This window comes from Dipteris shenzhenensis, chromosome 31 (assembly GCF_047967505.1).
Source record: "Dipteris shenzhenensis isolate YYH24624 ecotype China chromosome 31, Dip_SZ_1.0, whole genome shotgun sequence".
NCBI classification, from domain to species: Eukaryota; Viridiplantae; Streptophyta; class Polypodiopsida; order Gleicheniales; family Dipteridaceae; genus Dipteris; species Dipteris shenzhenensis.
In genome coordinates, this window is record NC_141626.1 from 41,436,600 (window position 1) to 41,454,099 (window position 17,500).

Below are 17,500 nucleotides of genomic sequence, written 5' to 3' on the forward strand. Positions count from 1 at the left end.
AGATAAAAAATCTTACCAATGAGGAGAAAAAATGAGTGGGCGACGATCAAGAAGAGATAAAGGAGAGATGTTTTGATGGAAGAATTTGGGAGCTACGATCAATGAGGCATATTAGAGGAGATTGGTGTGTGATTTAGTCGAAACTTAAACAAACAAAACTATAAACCTTGGTGTTTGAAAAGAGAAACGTGTGGAAACTAGAATTTCAAATTTCCCGCCTTTTTTTAAACTATGAATCCTTGTGTTTGAAAAGATAAACGTGTGAAAACTTGAAAATTGTGATAAAAGACAACTTGTGTTTCAAAAGACAAACGCATGGATGTGAAAATTGTGATAAAAGACAACCTTGTGTTTCAAAAGACAAACGCGTGGATGTGAAAAGACAAATGTATGCTAAAAGCAAAACTTGTAGAAACTTGAATTTTAAATTTTTCTTTGTTTTTGAATTTAAAATGAGTTTCACTTTCATTTTTAATTTACTAGTTTAATTTAGACTATAATGCATTTTGTTTTGGAATATAAAAAGTATAATTTTAATTTTATTACATTTTAAATTAAAATTTTAAAAGTAGTTTAACTTACATTCGTTATTATTACTTTAATTTATTTCTTTTTAGGGAGAATTAATATATTCTTCTAGGTAAATATTAAATTTTTAATTTTAAGTCTTGTTTTCTTTATTTTACGTTATTTTTTCATAAACTTTAAGTTAAACTACTTTATAGTTTTTATTATTTAAATTCAAATTTATTAAGATTTTAACTTCTTATTAATGTGAATGTAGGTAAATATTAAATTTTTAATTTTAAGTCTTGTTTTCTTTATTTTACGTTATTTTTTCATAAACTTTAAGTTAAACTACTTTATAGTTTTTATTATTTAAATTCAAATTTATTAAGATTTTAACTTCTTATTAATGTGAATGTTCAATTCTTATGAGTTGTAAGTAAATTAGTTTTTGAAAATATAAATTTTATCTTTTTTAAAATGAGAAGGGGAAGGGAGAGAGAGAGAAGGGGGGGGCCGCTGCCGCGGCAGCGAGAGAGAATGGGGGGGAGAGAGAGAGAAAGGGGTGGGAGGATGGAAGTGGGAGAGGGAGTGGGAATGGGAAAGGTGAAAGAATGGACGTGGGCGTGGGAGTGAGAATGGGGAAGGTGGGGTGGGAGGATGGGGGCGGCAGCGAGAGAGAAGGGGGGGGAGAGAAGGAGGGAAGAGAGAGAGAAAGGGGTGTGAGTTTAAAAAAGATAAAATATAAATTTTATCTTTTTTAAACTCACAACCTTAGTGTATTAAAAAGAATAATGGAAAATAGATTATTTTTTGCTTTTAATTCGCAACCTAAGGATATTAAAAAGAACAATGGAAAAGAAATTATTTCTTGCTTTTCTTCGCTTCGACGATTGGTGTAGTCTAGATTAGCATAGATTAGTTTGTCCTTAGAGGAGAGAACTCCAAAAAAACCAATCAAAGCCATGCTCAAAATTTCCCGACTAGTTCCTAATCGGAGTCAGTCCATTCGTTCACATTCGGTTTCACAGTCACAACAACCCTACCATTTAAGCAACGATTAAGGTTTTTAAACTTTCAAGATGATTGAAAGTTGTATCAGTGGACATGACAGATTACAGTTGTGGAAGTTGACAGAGCATTTTACACTTATATCAGTTGCGGGAGTTGACAGAGCATTTTGCACTTATATATGACAGACTTCAAATTTGTATTCAGAGATCATTGTAAATCCTTATTTTTTTTCACATTTATGCTCTAAGCCTTGTAAAACCTTTTAGGCTATTCCCAAAGCATTTATGCTCTAAGCCTTGTAAAGCCTTTTAGGCTATTCCCAAAGCATTTATGCTCTAAGCCTTGTAAAGCCTTTTAGGCTATTCCCAAAGCATGAAATTGATACTTATATGATTGGGAAGAATAAAAACTTGAGGTGTATTAATGGGACTCATTGTACTTTTGATTTTTCAAAGTAATTGTAGTTTGTCAAAGTACTTAAAATTTGTGTTGTGCTTGAATACAGGATGGATCTTGAGGCTACAGCATTTGTCAATGGTATGACACTGAAATACAATGGAAGAATTTATGCCCCAAAGGACTTCACAAACTGGACACTTGTTGACACAACAAAGAAAGCATGGTTCTTGGTCTTAAGTAAAGGAAATCTCATTCTAGTGATGACAAAGAGAGTTGGAGAAAGATGAGTGCGCATCAAATGTATCTTTCTCAAAGATCAATTTGATTCAAGGGGGCACCTTAGTAGGAATAAAAATTGAAAAAGACAGCAGTACAATGATGATTTACACAAAGTCAAGAATGAGCAACAGATCGTTTCTTCTTTCTAAGAAAGATGCAATGCACTTTGTGATGCCGCCGCCAAAAGCACCTAGATTTCCTGAATTGGTTCCTGCATTGGAGATCCTTCAACATGTGTGGGAGGAATTTCCCATTGAGGAAGCAAGAAAAATGCAGTCAAAGATTATCCTTGAATACTTTCAGGGTGTCATCCAACAAGGTTCAACTTCATTGGAGGGACCTAAGGTGTAAGAATCCACACATGAGAAAGGAAGTGATGAGACACGGCATGTAGACCTGGTTCATGGTAATACAAATGAGAGAGGAAGTGGAGTGGATGAGACAGAACACATTGTAGCAATGGATGAGGGTCTTGTACACGTGGATGCTTACAAGGGATCTACATCTAAGACAGGAATTGAATTGGTGGAGACCGGACATGCACATGCATCTCAGACAGAAATTGAATTGAGTGAGACACGACATGCATCAGATAAGACAAGACATGCACACACATCTCTTGTTCATGGTATTACTCACTTAGATGGTGTAACTCATGAAGTTGATGGAATAACAGAACAAGTGAAGCCCTTAAGTATACCTGAAGTTGAGGCAATAGAAGAAGAAGTAGGGCGATCTAAAGCAGTTCACATTGAGCCCCTAAAAAATAAACCTCGACGTCAAATGCAAAAGGCAAGTACTTCACGAGCTACAATTCCAAGTCCTATAACTGGAAAAAGAGGTCGTTCATATACAAAGAAAGGGCAAAGAAGAGAAGAGGAAGAACATGAAGAGGATGCGGAGGGTCTTGAAATGGAGTCAGATCTAGAAGCAGAAATGTTATCAATGAAGAACCTAAATCTTCGCTTGAATGAGGCTGTGACAGATGAGGATCCAGGATATATATGGGGCCAGAAGACTCAAGTTATACATGCTTCAACAGTGGTCAAAGCAAGTGTCTTCACCAACAGCAGGACCTTGGATACAACCTATGCTGAAAAGATTTTTCACGCTTTGATTGATGGAAAAAAACCAGTTGTTTCTAATTTGGTACTCCGTCCAAGAACATTTTGGCCAGTCATGGGAGATTATAGTCAATCCATCAATTTCTCTCAGCCTATAGATTTTGAGATGCAATTCACTAAGTTCCTCGGAAAACAAGTTCCCTCACTTCAAGAAGGACAGAGAGTTCAGTGAATGATCCAGAACGACATATAAGGGATGCCAAGAGAAATTTCTTAGCTCATTGTACATTTGAGGCAATAGATGGTCAGCACTATGCCTATGCTTGTAATGAGCACTCTAGAGATGCATACAAGAAAGGAGAAATTACTTATTAAACCTTTGCGAGTGTGCCTCAATTTCACTACTATTCTGCATGCATCTGTATCTTCAAGAACGAGAAAAAATATTTGATTGAGTCGGAAAGACTTAATCATGACATTTATGCACTACGAAAAATCACCTCCACTTCAAAGATGTTGCTCAAAGCTAGGACCATATGGAAAACTTTTAATTCTCCTTTGATCACTCTCAAAAGAACTGCAACTAAAGTGGAAGCGGATAATCTTGTTGAATTCTACACATGCTTGAGTGCCATTGTACCAAGGGGAAAGCAGGAAAGAGCAGAGGTGATTACAAGCTTCCAATTAGCCAATGTAAAATTGATCATAACATTGTGAGGTAGATGGCATCAGCTTTACCGTCAGCTAAACAGAAGGCTTGGGCACATAAATGGGTGAAGGTAGAAGATGATGGATCTGAAATTACTCCCTCTATGAGAAGTGACATTCCGGAAAATGTGTATGCATATGCATAAAAAGTCATCAATAACCACACTCTCAGAAAAGAAAAAACTTTGAACAAGGGCTTTTATTTCATACATGAAATCATTTCAGAGTCTAGAAAGAGTGTTGAGTGCAAGGGAGTTTCATTGAGTGATTTTTTGTCCGACGACACTGCTTGGGAGAGACCTCAGCTTTTTTTTGTCTATGAAATATCACCGGATGACATCCGTCAACTCCTTGAAAGAATATTACATACCACCATTGGTAGAGTGGGACAATGTAATATAGTCATATTTGCTGATAAAGATGATAAGGAACAAATGTCTGCTACCCTAGAAAAACAATATGGCAATGAGCTCAAGATTTACAATGGGATATACTCAAGAAAAAGGGACAAGAGAGAATGCGGTCTCAAGATACAGAGTCTAGAAACCTTTTTCTTGTGCATGAAGAGCCCTTACAATGATCACTCCTTACAAAACAATATAAGAGGGAATGCAAAGAGATTGCAACTACTGCTGGAAGAGCATGAAGCTCCAAGTCCCCTCCATCGCAACGCAAATCACTACGAAAGGCCAGCAAAAAGTGCTGATCTTTTAATTAGTATGATGAAATTTTTGCTACCGTCCAGATGGGAAGTCACATTGTGCCGAATGGGACATCTGTTTGAAGCTCTTATCAGAAAAGGACACAATGTAAATATTATTGAGAGCCCTGCTTGCTTGGAATACCTTGATACCGTGGCTTCTCTCACAATAAAGTTTGATAAGAAAGGTCTGATCTCACATGAAGAGGATGACATAGAGCAGATCATGTATGATGAGAGCAAGAAAGATGATGAAAATGATCAAAGCTCTGGATATAATAGTGAGGACACCAGCGATAGCAAGGAAGCAGAAGAAGATGGATATGACACTGACCTTGCCTCTAAAGGTTACATAAAAAGACCACGAAGATATGTAGAGGTATGAAGACTTATGCTTAATTTTCTTTATTCATTTAAAGGTCTTTTTAAATTTATAATTAATTTAAAATTTTGAATCTCATAATTATTTTATCCTTTTATAGGAGAAGGGAGAGGAGGAGGATGAGGAGGACATAGCTGGAGCAGAGAATATAGAAAGCTCATCTCAAGAAAGCAAAGCTGCTCTGGCTATTCGTCGGATGACTCTAGAAAATAATCATACATTGCAGCAAATGGAGAAGTCATTTCAAGTTAGGTTTCAAGTTCGAGGAACAACCTCTTACTTTTATATTCGATGAAGAGGACATTTCAATCCTCATAAACTTCAAGAAAGAGGTCAATGACAAGGTTATAATAGCCATCCTCAGGTTTGACACAAACTTTTTACTGACTTTATGCTTTTGTATTTCCATTGGATCAAATGAACTAATATTCTTTTCTTTTTATTGCAGCATGGTTTTACAACAGCTTCCGCTATATATACAAAGATGTGCATATATGGTTGACGATCCTCTTGTTTCTAGTGTACTTAGCAATAAGCAGAAGACCATAGATGATGTTTTTAAGTGGTTGCAACCTATTGATTTGACTGCGGCACGAGTTATCTTTACCGCATATCACGAGGAGTGAGTATTAATCCCTACCTAGCTTATCTCTTACATTGTGGAGGATTATATCAAATAATAATTATTCTTAATTGATAATGCAGCTTGCATTGGAGCTTGGTAATTGTGGACATCTTAGCCAAGCAATGCTTCTTTGTCAATTCAATAGCATCTATCCATGGCAGTGTGTCAGAGTAAGTATAACCTACTTGTGTCATAATTATGTCAATGAGATGCATCCTATGCAATGCGCACATTCATTTATGTTTTCTATTTTGATGTGTAGATCTGCTTGAAAGTTGGTAAGTGCTATAGATGCACTTATGCAAATGGAGGGTGACTTGGAAGATCAAATAGAGTATGTAACATGCCCTGCAGTGAAGCAGAATGATGACCACAGTTGTGGGTGGAGAGTTGGATATAACTGCTTTTTGCTCCTTGCTCAAATTTTTAATTTGAGAGGCAGTGAAACCTCATTGTCCACATATACAGACTTGCATCTATATGCATTTATGTCATCTATCATTAAGGCATTTATTGATAACATGGTGGAGCATCCAGAGGAAACATTGGTTGCTACGCCCATAAGTTGTCCTGATGTAACCGCTGTATTGGACGAAATGGGGAGCTCTTCTGAGGTTAAGGTCATCATTAGCAAGCAACCTCGTGTTTTGACTTTTGGTAGCGAGGAAGTTACAATCCTCTCTGACCCTTTGAAAGAGGCTAATGACAAAGTCATGATGGCCATCCTCCGGTTTGATATGAACATCTCTTGACTTGATACTTCAATCATTTGATTCAATCTGCTTCTAACATTTGTTTATTTATTGCTGCAGTACGGTTATATCTCATTTTCCTAGATCAGTACAGAATCGCGTCTGTATGCTCGATTCTCTTCTTTCAGCTGTACTTAGTGATACCAAGAAGACAGTAGATGATGTTTGTTCAATTCTACAACCTTTAGACTTGGATGGCATACTACTTGTCTTTATGCCATACTATGAGAAGTAAGTATGGTCTCAATCTTTCTTTCACTCTCTTATTTATAATATTGTGTCAATTAATACTTAATATTGTGATAAATCTTATCGCGCTTTATTGGTGATGTAGTTCACATTGGAGCCTGATAGTATGGGACCTTGATGACAACCATTGTTGGTTTGTCAACTCAATTACAGGCTTTCACGGGGTGTTCAGGTAAGTGTTCTTTTATCATATCATTATGAACATGCATCTTACTATTTACTACACAAATTCACTTTGTCATATGTCATGATGGACAGGTCTGCAAACAAGTTAGTTTCTGCGATTATGAAAATCAGGGAGCATCAAGACCAACCAAATTTCCAGACACACCTCGCAGTGGAGCAAAAAGACATGTTTAGTAGTGGGTGGAGAATTGTTGCCTACAACTTCATGTTGTATCTCAATGAAATTTTTGAACATGTCTCCATAGAAGCATATACCAAGCTCGAGCTACAAGATTTTGTGGCTAAGATTGTTCACTATCTAACTGCTATCATTGGGAAACAACATGATGGACTCAATGAAGAACCTGAGGGAGCCAAAGAAAAAGAAGAGACAATTCAGTCTCCTTCTGTATCACAGCCTCAAGTAGAAGCATTACAGTCTACATTTGAATTAGAGACTCAATGCATTCTTCCTACACAAGAAGTGGAGACTCAATGTGCATCTACAACATCACATCTTGTAAAGGAGGAAGAGATTAAGTCTATCCCGATTGCACCAGAAGTAGAATCTCAATGTACACCATCCACACAAGTAGAGACTCAATGTACTCTTAGAGAATCACAGCCTCAAGAGGACTCATTAGACTCTATTCAGTTGTAAAACATGTAGAAAGAAACATGAGTCCTTGAAGATTTTTATCTTGTTTGTATTGATTAATGATAGTGTTTTTAAAACTTATGTTAAATGTTGCAATACATTAGGATATTTTATGATATTTATTCTCGAGGGGGTCACTATGTATAAACCCTCTATATCACGTGCGTTCAAGGCCTATTTCTAAAATCCCTTATCTGTAAATTTTTCATTAATAAAATGTACCCCTTTTCTATACAAATCTGTAAATTTTTTTCAAAACTATTTTAAATAGTCCCTTATGTATATTTATTTCTGTAAATTTTGGAAATTAAAAAAATCCTTCTGTTGAACTCACGTGATAGGGTTACATATGATGAGTGACCCCCCCGAGTATTTATTCATTACAATACATTAGGTTTTACTTTTTTGAAAGTCTAATTTATTATGTACAATAAATATCTTATGATGAGAATCTAATAATTATATCATTCTTATGTTCCATCACTTTATTTTATAGATTTCAATGTACTCAAAATCTATCATTTATTATGTACAGCAAGTCTAACCTATATTATATTAAAAGAATTCATTCTTATGTTCCATCACTTTATTTTATAGATTTCAATGTACTCAAAATCTATCATTTATTATGTACAGCAAGTCTAACTTATATTATATTAAAAGAATATCTCATGATGAGATTCTAATAATTACTAACTTATATTATATTAAAAGAATATCTCATGATGAGATTCTATTAATTATATCATTCTTGTGTTCCATCATTTTACTTTATAGATTTCAATGTACTATCACTATCTTATATGTCTCAAATGTCTCCCATTACGGTCTTGCATCCCATCATTTTATTTTATAATGTCTCGCATTACGATCTTGCATCTAGTCATCTCGCATTACGGTCTTGCATCTGTAGTTCTATAAATTCCCTAGTAGTCATTCATCTTCTATATCTCACCCGCAGTAGACACTTCTTCCACTTTGCTCTTCTTACCTTACTCCTCTCCTCAAGCTTGCTCCTTCCTCTCCTCAAGCTTGCTCCTTCCATCTTGCCCGCAGCCTTGCCTCCTCTTCTCAAGCATACTCCTTTCATCTTGCCTTACCTCCTCTAGTTACCTTCCTCACTCTTGTTACCTTCCTCACCTCGTTCGTCTTCTATATCTTTCCTCACTCTCGTTACCTTCCTCACCTCATTCGTCTTCTATATCTCACCCGCAGCAAAAACTTCTTCCACTTTACTCTTCTTACCTTACTCCTCTCCACACTTCTTCCACTTTACTCTTCTTACCTTACTCCTCTCCTCAAGCTTGCTCCTTCCTGTTAGAGTTAGCTCAAATGTCCACCTCTCATGTAACCCACCAATATTCTGTGTACCCAATGTTGTAAGGCCCCCATATGAGGAGAAGCCATGATGGGTATCGGATATTGGGAGGGATCCCCAGTTTAGACACTGGAAGGGGTCTTAGAGTAGACCAGATGGTTATGAGACGGCTTAGGAGCCAAGAGTAGATACCCGTCTGCAAAAAGGGGGGGTTCGGGGGGGCGATAGCCCCCTCGATAGCAGGGGGTCCGGGGGGCGCAGGCACCCGGTGGGGGTCTGGGGGCAAAGCCCCCAGCGGTAGGGTTCGGGGGCTGCCGGTAGCCCCAGGCCCGACGGTATGACCTATGCGCGATCCTTCATCTGCCCGTCGGCATGTTTTTTGAAGGGTCGGCTGGTCTTCCAGGCCGACTGTCTATTAGGCCGACTGCCTATTACAGGGCCGACCGTCAACCACTTACACTATATAAGTGGCCACCCCCTATCATCAGATCACCAGTTCTTCACGCTCATAGTCCTCCGTCCAGCATCTGTCTAGATCACCATCGAAGCTCTGTCTGTAGAGCGCACGGGTGGACAGCCAACCATCAGTTGTATCAGCAGTTTGGTATATCAGAATTTTTGTATTCTCTCCAGCTTTCCATCGTGTACTTGCGTTTTGTTGTTATCTTCCGCTGCGTACTATTTTCTTACACTTCCATCTTGCCCGCAACCTTACCTCCTCTTCTCAAGCATACTCCTTTCATCTTGCAGCCATTATGGATCTTTTTAAGGTAATCGATTCTGTCGAGCAAGCCATTAGCAGCCTCAAAGAATGGATTGCCGAGAACCAAGGAAAGAGAGAGGAGAGAAAGCAAAATCCAGCTCCATTAACCCAGTACGAGAAGGATGACTTTGCTTGTCAGAAGGGCTTAGAGAAGGAAGAGGAAAGAAAAATAAGTATGGCTACTACTGAAATAGATAAATTGCAGTCATATAGGAGAGAGTTGATAGACTTTCAAAGTGAGATATCTTCGCGTGTGGCTCGTTATGGAAGATTTTCCCCCAAGGAAGCGCAAGCCATTCGGAACAAACAAAGTGTTATGCAGGAGAAAATTCATCAATCCTTACTTCTCTTCTATAATTTTAACTACATCGATGAGGAAGAGATTAGCTCAGCTCTTGAATGGGTTGAATTTAGGCTAAGGACTTGAAAATAAAAAATTCATCAAATTGAATGGCTGTAGTCTTGAAAATCTCAGGCTTAACTTTTGAAGGTGTTTATTAACACCATTAAATATTAAGAGAGTTTACAACAACCGAATCTTATTTTTTCATGTAACTTATGTAGTCTTGAAAATCTCAGGCTTAACTTTTGAAGGTGTTTATTAACACCATTAAATATTAAGAGAGTTTACAACAACCGAATCTTATTTTTTCATGTAACTTATGTAGGCTGCGTTAAATTTTATAATTTTAGTTTCATGTTCTTAAAAAATATATTAAAAAATGCTTGTTTTTATGTTTTTATATGTGCTTTGAAGATTGGGTTTTTCTTAAATTTTATCTGAAAATTTATCTGAAAACTAGTCCAAAAGTATATGTAAAAATGAATTTGTACATTGACAAGTCTAAAATTAATAAAATAAGTGTTCTTTGCCAAAACTTTGTGGAGTCAATAGTTACAAAGCCACTTGCATGGTGTTTGATTGTTGCATTAGGGACTCTTTCCACCACGTCCTTAAACCACTTTACATCCAAAACATACACAAATAAGCATCGAAAGTCAAGCTTAATAATATCTTGGATTATGCCACAATAATCATCCATGGCTCCATTAGCTCCCTCAAAGCTAGCAATGACACCGCAATCTTGTGTGTTTCTCTTATCATCAATCTGTTGTGTTCGAAAATGCTTGCCCTCACACCATATAGCATTGAACATGGTACACTACACCAAGAAAAAATTGATTAAATAAGCAATTTAAATTATTGATAGCTCCTAACTTATGCATAACATTCTATATATCGACCTTGCTCATGCATCCCCTAGCATACTCCCATTCTTCCATTGTGATATGCATCCCCTCGTCTTTTTTTGCTTTCTCTATTTCATCAAGTAGCCAATCCACATGAATATCCTTTGGAAGTGCTCTTACATACTGAGGATATGGCACACGAGATCTGTGGTGTGTACGAAAGAGGGCCCTTTCTTCTTGTCTTCTTGCCTTTGCATCCTCGTATCTTGTCACCCATCTTTTCATCACATCACTACTAAGCATGCAATAGAGGTTGATAATATTATGCAACTCTATGTTTATTACTTTGTCGCGTCCTTTCCCTTGAGGCACAGTAGAGGTCATCCTTAGGTCTTCATCATCTCTCCATAGTCATGGGAGAGAGCTATCCACATCAACAAGAAACTCAAAAATATATACAAGTGACTCTTGTACCAACCAACCCTTGGCCATGCTACCTTCGGGTCTTGCATTTTGTCTCACGAAGCCCTTCAAGGTCTTCATGAAGCACTCGAGGAAGAACAACCATTGTGCATGTATAGTATCGCATATAGCAATCTCATCCACCAAATGCACTATAAGATGTAGTTGGCTTGTGAGAATAGAACGTGGAAATGTCTCCTCCACTAAACAAACCACCTCGAGTGACATAACTCGAGCATTCTCAAGCGTGGTGGGATCTATTTCCTTTGAGCTCACATACCTAGAAGATGAAAAAGTATACATATTAGCAATATGAACACCTTGCATGGAGCATTGATACGCATCATATTTTGTATCATGTAAAGTATCTCACAAGCTCGCCCATCTTGTAAATACAATCTTTCACGTCCTCCGATGCACTACAAGAAATGCTAGTAGGTAGTATGAATTGAACCACGAGGAGGTGGTTGATTAGTTGCTTATAATATTCACTCACAAATTTGAAAGGAAAAAGATATTATGCACATAAAATACTTACTTGGAGCATCTTGTGCCAATCATGAGATTTCAAGCCATATAATTGCTCTACACCTCTTTTCTTGCTCTTTGTAAAGGATCCCTTCAAACACCTCATGCATCCACTGGGAGTACGAATTGTAGTAATAGCACGCTTCACCGCCGCCATCTCTAGCTTTGATAACCTCCACGGTGCACGAGGTAAAAAAACATGCCCATTTGGTCTCTCTTGTGGCCAAGCTTCATGCATCCTCCCTATGGTACGTATATCCTCCCTTATGCCTACGGAATCTCGTGTCCCATTCAAATACTCCCAAATGGTAGATGCCACATTCTTGAAGATATGCATGGGATCAAGCAGGTGATTGATCTTGAGGTGGGACCAATATGGTAAATGATAAAATATGGAGTATCTAAACAAAAGCTCGTGTTAGCGGGAAATCTTTATTTCCAGCCAATATAGCACCCCTCAAATAGTGGAGTTGATGCTGTGGTAAAAAGATCGTCCTGCTCCATGCTATCATCCCTCCCTTTGGATTGATGGACATATAAATCCTGCACCATATCATCAAACACCTCCTCCTCCACGGCTTCATGACATAATGGTGGAGGGCTACTATAACCATCACTCCATGCATCCGTAGTGGTCCCTCCTGAAGATCCCACCTCATATCGCCGATGCTTTGCCTCCTCATGGCAAGCATAGGGCAACATATGCAGGTGTGGCACTGCATCCTGTATCAAATTAAAATGGGATCATAACTCAAACATATGAACACCCATAGGTATCTCAATCAACCTTAACTCTTTAACACTTACCATGTTTACGGTTGCATCCCATTCTCCATACTTTGAGATGTGATTGAGTGTAATCCTATGCACACGATACATGTTTCCTCGACATCGATCACACATACATTTGATTTTTTGCTCCAACCACATTTTGCGATGGTGGATACGGAGGGATTCATCCTCAGTGGAGCTACTTGTTGAAGATGAAGACATGCTACAAACAAACAACCCAAAAATATTTGCTTTTCTTCAAATATTTAATTTTAAAACTATGTGGCACGTCTAAAGGTGCGTCTAAAACTGCATCTGTCTATTCTGTGGTGCGCGTCTATAGGCGCATCTAAAACCGCATCTGCTCTATGTATTTAGATGCGGAATTACACGCGCTTATAGATGCTCTTATCGATGCAGTTTTAGATGCGGTTTTTAAATCTACTTTTAGTGTGCTTGCTTTACTTTTCTTCACATAACCTTTGCACGGCTTGCTTGCTTTGTTTTTAACAAATCCACAATTCGACACTTAAGAGGAAGGCACCCACACTTACTTCTAGGCTTACACTTAAGAGGAAGGCACCCACACTTACTTCCAGGCTTACAGGAGAAGAGGGTGAACAAGGAAGAGAAGCAAATTTGAAGAAGGACAAGAAGCTTTCATACCTCTATCCAAGGTAAGTCTCTTTACGGTTGATCTTCTTTAGAAGTTGCTCTCTTTGGATTTGTCCTTTGATTTTGGTATCAGTGTTACGCTTTTGTGTCGGGCGCATGTCCTTTTCCACTTTTTAGAATAGTCCATCTGTTAGAGCAGGTCTACAGACGCATCTGAGAGCATGTCTAAAACTGCATCTACAGACGCGTCTATCGATGTGTCTAGCCTATTTACAAACACAGACAGCCGCATCTATAGACGTGTTGTATACGCAAAAATAGATGTGCTTCTCAGATGCGTCTATAGATGCACTCCAACAATTTTAGACGCTTCCCTTCCCTTCCCTTCTCTTCTCTTCCCTTCCCTTTTCTCTCTTTTCTCTTCTTTTTCTCTTCTTAGCTCATCAGTAATCTTCTTTTTTTCTTTTTTCCAGTTCATCATGTGGCAAGGAAGCTCTTCAGGCTCACTTGATCTCTAGGAGTCTATTTTAAGGGAGTTATATAACCTTTTAGGGCACCTCCCAGTCCTACGGAGTTAGACAGCTACATGGCGAGTACTCTAAACACCCCCCAGGAGTCGGCACTACAGACTCCAAAGCACCCCAATCCCACACCAACTGAGATTACCCCAGTGGAGTCAGCACAGCCTAGCCGGCTACACAGCCGAGGCCCTTCCCCCATGCCATGTTATGCCCCTTCCCCCATGCTGTCAAAAGGTCCTTCTGTCTCACAGAGCCATTGGCGTACTGTGCAGTTGAGACTCGGTTCTCCAACTACGAGTCCACATAGTCCCATGCAGTCTCCAGCTACAAGTGGCCAGCGTACTAGCTCGACATGACACGGTAGCAGGGAGAGTGGTGGGGGATGCATGGCACATGGAGGAACAAAGGATCCAGATGGAGCAATATGGAAGCATGCATTTTGGAGCAGGGGGTGTTGAATCATGGGAGGCCCAATTTGTAAGTATCGATCTCAAATTATATTGCTTATGTAGTTTATTAGGAGGTTGTTTCTTTGTACTAACCCCTCTGCAAATTGTGTCGTCTTGTAGCTTAATATCATGGGTAGATACCCTACTCCTGTCAAGACAACCTACCACTGCCACCATCATAGAGGAGATACATGAAAGCACTTCTATCATGATGGGTTGATTATTGAGGAGTAGTATATCCGAGCTACTGGAGCGGCCCTCGAGGTATTTGAAAGCAATTAAATAATATCAATATTATAAGTAAAGATTTGTTTTTTCATACATTGATATATGTTGTCCCTTATTTATAGGACCATGCACAAGAAGACAAGGAAGAAGATGAGGAAGGAGGCGGAGAAGGGAGTGCAGAAGGGAGCGAGGATGTGGAGAACTTAGATTAGTCATAAAAGTAGTGCTAGCTACTCTTTTTTGTACTTAAAGCCACTGGCTTGGCTTTGTGCCTCTTGTATATACACTCCTCTCATTTTTTGTACTTGAAGCCACATGACGTGGCTTACCTTCGTGCTATATGTACATACAAGCACTTTTTGAGCTTTCAATTTTCTTGTGCAACGTTCTCTCAATTACTACCTTGTGAACTAAACGTTTTGGAGTTGTAATGTTTTATTTGAAATTGTAATTGTCGGCTATAGACATCCTTGCAAGAGTGCTAATTAAAATGCGGTTGGCTGTAAGAATTGAATTACACAATGTGGAAATGGGATTCCTATAACTACATAGCATACACAACATACATAGCATTCTGTAAATTTAAAAAATATTATGTAGCACGTCTATCAGTGCATCTATAAATGTGTCTATATACGTGTTTGTCTGTTTGGGTAGCATCGATTTACACATCTATAAAAGCATCTATAAGACCGTTTATAAATGTGTCTATACACATGTTTAACGATGCATCTGTCTATTTTTTAAATTTTTTAGCAGAGCGTCTATTTACGCATCTATATGCACATCTATATGCGTGTCTATCTGCTATATAGACACGCCATTAGATGCGGGTCTCTAGACGCACAAATAGACATGTAAATAGACATGCCCGTAATTTTTTCTAAAGTTCAGTAAACACGTCCGTGTGCACATCTGTGGATGCTTTGTCTTGTTGTGTATTCTAACTACTATTGTTTGTCTAGTACCTTTTTCACTATGCTTTCTATATATATATATATATATATTCATATATATAGATATAAATACATATATATATATATGTATGTATATATATACATATATATATTCATTTATTTATTTAGTCCTTTTGTTTCCCTGGTTACCCTTTACCTCCTGATTGTTAATTCTTTGCTCTAGTGGTTATTTGATGTCACTTTTATTATGGTTCATTTCTTTTTTAACTACATTCTTTTAGTTCCTCTAGCTAATTCTAGAAGGATAAATTAATTAATTATATCCTATATTTTAATGACTAGTTGTTGTATATGCTTTATCCCTTAAAGATTTTATCTCTTGATGTCAACCTCTTAATTTCATCTCTTGCACCACGAGCTAGGACCAAGTTTCTTAGATCTAGTTGACAAGCTGAAGGAATGTATGCTTATTTACTTTGTAAAAGTTTCTGTTGTGAATATGCATATGCATCATTGTCTATGAAGTGCAATTTCTTTTTTAATGTATTTTGTAAAAGAAGGTTTTGGTTCGGGAAGTGGTGTCTGGTTCCTTCGCTCACAAGGCAGAGGGCTAAGAGACACCATGACCTAGGACCAAGTTTCTTAGATCTAGTTGACAAGCTGAAGAAATGTATGCTTAATTATTTTGTAAAAGTTTCTATTGTGAATATGCATATGCATCATTGTCTGTGATGTGCTCTTTCTTTGTTAATGTATTTATTAGTGCATTGTATAGAGTAAGTTGAAATTGGTTTGGCATGCTTTATGTAGTGTAATATTATGATTTCAAACATAAAAGAAGGGCTTGATTTGGGAAGTGGTGTCTAGTTCCTGCACTCACAAGGCAGGGGGCTAAGAGGCACCATGACCTAGGACCAAGTTTCTTAGATCTAGTTGACAAGCTAAAGAAATGTATGCTTATTTATTTTGTAAAAGTTTCTGTTGTGAATATGCATATGCATCATTGTCTGTGATGCGCTCTTTCTTTGTTAATGTATTTATTGGTGCATTGTATAGAGTAAGTTGAAATTGGTTTGGCATGCTTTATCTAGTGTAGTATTATGATTTCAAACATGAAAGAAGGGCTTGGTTCAGGAAGTGGTGTTTGGTTCCTGTGCTGACAAGGCAGGGGGCTAAGAGGCACCTGGACCTAGGACCAAGTTTCTTAGATCTAGTTGACAAGATGAAGAAATTTATGCTTATTTATTTTTTTAAAGTTTATGTTGTGAATATGCATATGCATCATTGTCTGTGATGTGATCTTTCTTTTTTAATGTATTTATTGATGCATTGTATAGAGTAAGTTGAAATTGGTTTGGCATGCTTTATGTAGTGTAGTATTATGATTTCAAACATGAAAGAAGGGCTTGGTTCAAGAAGTGGTGTTTGGTTCCTGTGCTCACGAGGCAGGGGGCTAAGAGGCACCACGACCTAGGACCAAGTTTCTTAGATCTAGTTGACAAGTTGAAGAAATGTATGCTTATTTATTTTTTAAAAGTTTCTGTTGTGAATATGCATATGCATCATTGTTTGTGATGTGCTCTTTCTTTTTTAATGTATTTATTGGTGCATTCTATAGAGTAAGTTGAAATTGGTTTGGCATGCTTTATGTAGTGTAGTATTATGATTTCAAACATGAAAGAAGGGCTTAGGAAGTGGTGTCTAGTTCCTGTGCTCACAAGGCAGGGGGCTAAGAGGCACCATGACCTAGGACCAAGCTCCTTAGTTCTAGCTGACAACTTGAAGAAATATGTGCTTTGTATTTTTTTAAAGTTTATGTTGTGAATATACATATGCATTATTGTTTGGTATGCATGATGTGATGTGATCCTTCTTTTTTTAATAAGTTGATACCAATTTCATGTATGTTGGGCTATGATGAAGTTGTTCCATTTCTTAGATTTAGGACTATTTTTGAATGCTCTTTTGTTTTGATCCTACATATGGTTTAGGGATGGAAGGATCTAAGTGTAAGGCTATTGATTTTGAGTTATCTAAAGGACAACGGAAGTATGCCAATCAGGTCCTTCGAGATGAGCTTCTTGCAGAGATAAATAACATGAGTATAAAGGAGATGGAGATGACCATAAAAAGCACTTCTAGATTGCATACTCTAAAGAGCAAAGTTGTTTTGAATACAAGGCGTCAAATAGAACTGGATCCTAACAGGAAACACCTTGTATGGATCACAAAATG